Source organism: Orycteropus afer, unplaced genomic scaffold, assembly GCF_000298275.1.
Source record: "Orycteropus afer afer isolate SDZICR_OR568_19922 unplaced genomic scaffold, OryAfe1.0 scaffold00337, whole genome shotgun sequence".
Lineage (NCBI taxonomy): Eukaryota > Metazoa > Chordata > Mammalia > Tubulidentata > Orycteropodidae > Orycteropus > Orycteropus afer.
In genome coordinates this window covers 1,452,215-1,457,049 of record NW_006921924.1, presented here as the reverse complement: position 1 = coordinate 1,457,049, position 4,835 = coordinate 1,452,215, and the positions used below count along the sequence as shown (strand labels likewise).

General features: G+C 35.4%; 1 pseudogene; it reads right to left on the bottom strand.

Annotated features, from left to right (window-relative positions):
• The window catches only part of LOC122151233, a 48,997-nt pseudogene that overhangs the window by 42,738 nt on the left and 1,424 nt on the right, over positions 1–4,835 (bottom strand).

Here is a 4,835-nt window from a genome sequence, read left to right as displayed (position 1 = left end):
CCACATGTTGTTGTTGTTATGTGCTGTCGAGTCAGACATGGCTCATAGCGACCCCTCCTTGGGTTTCTTTGGGGTTATCACTACGGAAGTAGATTGCCCAAACTTCCTTCCAAGTAATGGCTGGTGGGTTTGAACCGCCAGCCTTCTGGTTAGCAGTCACATAGTAGGAGAAAATCTATTTCTAATGAAAGACTTATATCCAGAGTACATGAAGAACTCACACAACTCAGTAGGAAGAAAACAAAGTAAAGCAAACACACCAGTAATAAAATGAGCAAAAGATTTAAACAGATGCTTCACCACAGAAAAGGCATAAATGGACAAAAAGCACACTCAAACTCGGCATTGATCATTGGAGAAATTCTTGTTAAAACCACTACATTACTACACATCCATTAGAATTGCTAATTAAAAACAAATCGAAAAACACCCTGACAATTATCAGATGTCGGTGAGAATGAGGAGCAGTTGGAATTCTCATGTATTGTTGATGAGAATGCATAATGGTAAAGCCGTGTTGAAAAACAGTTTGGTGAATTCTTATAAAGTTAAACATGGGGTCGCTATGAGTCGGGGCCAACTCGACGGCAAATAACAACAACAACAACAAATACTCATTATACTGCCCAGCAGTCCCAGTCCTGGATAATTACCTCTAAAACCCAAAACCATACCCACCGCCATCGAGTCGATTCCGATTCATAGTGACTCCCATTGGGTTTCCAAGGCTGTAAATCTTGACGGAAATAGATTGTCTCATCTTTCTCCTGTGGAGCCAACTGGTGGGTTTGAACCTCTGACCTTCAGGTTATCAGCCAAATGCCTTACCCACTACACCATTACCTATATATCCACTCAAAGATCCTATACGTGAATGTTTTAGAGACCACTAAAAACTGGAAATACTCCAAACCAACTGTCATCTAGTGGATTCCTAGTCATAGTGACCCTATAAAACAGAATATAACTGCTCCATGGGGTTTCAATGAAGTGGACTGCCACCTCTTTCTTTGTGCGCTGCTGGTGGGTTCTAACTGCTGACCTTATGGTTTGAAGGTGAGTGCTTTAACCACTGTGCCACTAGGGCTCATGAGTGAAAAGCTAGACATAAAAGCTACATATGGTATGATTCTATTTATATTACCTTCTGGTGGCTGGCAGTTCAAACCCACCAGCCACTCCTCGGAAGGAAGATTGGGCAATCTACTTCCGTAGTGATACTGGCTGCGAAACCCAAGGAGGAGGGGTCGCTATGAGTTGGATCCGACTCGACAGCAGTGAGTTTTTTTTTTTTTGGTTCTGGAAGAGGGACATGAGAGAACTTGTTAGGATGATGAAAATATTTGGCATCTTCATTTCAATGAAGATTACATAATCTTCATGGTTACATGTTAGTCAAACCCACCCAACTGAACATATAAAAGCAATGAATTTTACTGGAAGTAAATTGTATTTAAATAAACCTGACTTTAGCAAAATAAGAAAATGTAGAAAAGTATAAATTGTGAATATTTTTCATTAATTTTCTAGTAAAACTGTTTTTTTTTGTGTGTGAAATACTTAAGTATATGGACCATGTTCTTGTTGTTGTTATTTGCCGTAGAGTCGGATGTGACTCATAGCAACCCCTCCTTGGGTTTCTGAGGCAGTATCACTACAGAAGTAGATTGCCCAGCCTTCCTTCCGAGGAGTGGCTGGTGGGTTTGAACCACCAGCCTTCTGGTTAGCAGTCAAGTGCCTTAGGCACTGCTACCAGAGCTCCCATATGGACCGTAGTTTACAAAATATACTTTTATTAAAAAAAAAAATCTGTCAATTGTTTCAATAGAAATAGTAGTCACATTTTTATTATGTTTTGAATCCATCACTCTTATGAACTCATAAAAAAGGTATCTTTTCCTTTTTTGCCTAAAGGAAAAATGATTTTTTAAAATATTCTTTAATTTTCTCATCATTGTACTGAGAAATTATTTAACAAATATTACAAACAAGTTTTTGTTCTAGAGAATACTCATGCTGTTAGAACAAATATTTTGTAGTTACCAGACTTCAAAAATAATTTGCCACAGACTTACCTATTCTAGCTGAATATTCATTCTATTAATGTTCTTTTAGGAATTAGAGGATTGAATTGTGTTATTCAGTACTAAACTATGCCCTGAAATTTGAGGAGTTCTAGAAAGAAATCACCTAAAGAAATCTGTGTTCTCTACTTACTGGCTATTGATTTCATAAATCCCACTGTTAAATATCCATTTGCTTAAGATGCAAGTCTTTTGTAAGGCAAAAGTGATCATTTCCTATCACCTTAGAGATAAGAATATTCATCTGTGTATTTTCTGTCAGGAAGGGAAAGGAATAAATTTGAAAACCCTGGAGTACTAAGGAGAGTTCTAAAAGTGAGATGAAAGGGTCCAGAAAGGAAAATCTCTGCTCACAAAAGATAAGCTTCTACTGATTTCACAATACAGACTGGTACTCATTAAGCTTAAGGGTAAATGCAAATATTTCTCTTTAAACCTCCCATGATGACAAATATCTTTCTTATATATTGAGTAAAAGTCTTATTATTTTAGGATATAAATAATTTTCACAATTATACATGTGCCCATTTTTTTTTATATTTACAAAGTTTTACTTTCATAGATCACCTTCTTACTTTATTTGATTCCAGGAGCACAATGTAAGGAATGGGGAAGTTGTATATCACTCACTGAACATCCATCTTGAAAAAAAAAATAGCCAATCAATACAGGATGCTTTACTCTTATTTGTAACACTGCAATGTGTGGTGTTACAACAGGAAAAATATTGATGTTAAGCTTTTTTTCCTTTCTCTAAGTCTTCAGCTAGGTAAGAAATTCAACCACTTCCCTTTTAAGGTTGTATTCATTTTTAATGATATTACTTTTGGTAAACAGTAATATTCTAACCTTAAAGAATTTATCTCTATACATATATATATTCTTAAGTATCAGCTTCATGGGCAGTCTGGGTTTCAAGTATATGTAAATTTTAGATTTCTGATGAACTGTATGTTTTTCTCCTTATAGGAGAGAGTTATCAATCCCAAAACCCATAAAAAAAAATCTTCTTACTCACTTTCAGATTTTTAATCCTTCTAACAGCATCACCCAATATAGAATTTCATTTCCTTTTTTCTCATAGTTTAGAAAATTATGGTTGAATATATAATGAATATATAATACAGATTTGGAAGATGTCAATATCCTATTGTATTTTGATGAAGAAGAATTACCTCTTTAATATTTTTTAGATTACACATAGAACATAGTTTCTTCAATAAATTGTCTATTAATTTATATATACATTTTATGGATATCACTAACACTTACTGTAGTATCTTGGGGTATTTGGAACAGTTCTAGATACTTGATGTTATAAGCTTCAAATATAAATTTTTCATGTTTGAAAACCTAGATTTGGAACACAGCCTTATGGCAAGATGCTATAGTAATGAAAATTATGCCATTTTAATTTATAAAAGATTGTCTGTGTTGGATTATCACTTGCAAACTTGAATAAATAAATGATTATGTATTCTGTAGTTAACAAACAGCCCAATGACAACATCATAATTCATATCCATATTGTAAGAATATTATGCAAATTTAAAACACCATAAAATAGTCTCACGTGGTGCATGGTCAGCTAGTTCAGTTGGATTCACTAATACATGTAAGAGGTCAAGATCATGTGCTAAGGAGACGTTAATGAAGATAGATTCTAAAAATTCACAGTTCCCTAAAAGCAACAAGAACACTCACAAAAATTGTCAAATTAACCTTTTTAGAACTCAGGAAATTTACCAATGTCTTAAAACAATACAGAAAGTATTTATCCAAAAAAGCAACTGAATCTCACTAAGAACCTTAAGCCTATGGCATTTTAACTTACCTTATTTTTTTCTGCTACTTTCCAGCTTAGTGGTAGTCTTGAAAATCAGCAGCCTATAATCATGGTGAAAACCAGCAGCATGGCAGCTACCAGACATGGCTTATGAGACTGGAGCTCCTTCAATGCCTCATTATCAGAGAATTGTCATTCCCGTCAATTTTACAACTTGAGGCTTGAATTTTTTTTTCAATTGTTTCAGCTTGAGAAATGCTGATTGTGTTCTTCTCTTTTAGCTTTCTGACTCCAAGTTTGGCACATTTCATTATAGTACTTTACTTTGTCTTGAGCTGCTCTTTGAAATCTTCAGTTCAGCTCTTTTATTTCATCATTTCTTCCATTTGTTTTAGCTACTCTACATTCAGAGTCTCTTCTGACATCCATTTTGGTCTTTTCTTCCTTTCTTGTCTTTTTAATGACCTTTTGCTTTCTTCATATATGACACTCTTGATGTCTTCCAACAGGTTGTCTGGTCTTTGATCACTGATGTTCAATGAGTCAAACTATTTTTGAGATGGTCTCTAAATTCAGGTGGGATGTAATCAAGGTTGAAGGAGCTCTGGTAGCACAGTGCCTAAGGCACCTGACTGCTGACCAGGAGGTTGGTGATTCAAACCCACCAGCCACTCTGTGGAAGCAAGGGTGGGCAATCCACTTCTGTAAAGATTTACCACCTCAGAAACCCAGTGGGGATCGCTATGAGTTGGAATTGACTTGACAGCAGTGACTTTTTTTTTTTTTAAATAATCAAGATCATATTTTGGCTGTCATGGATTTTTTAATTTCCTTCAGTTTCAACTTCAACTTGCTTATAAACAATTGATGGTCTATTCCACAGTCAGCTTCCAGCCTTGTTCTGACTCATGATACTGAGCTTCCACAGATGTGGTCGATTTGATTCCTGTGTATTCCATCTGGCG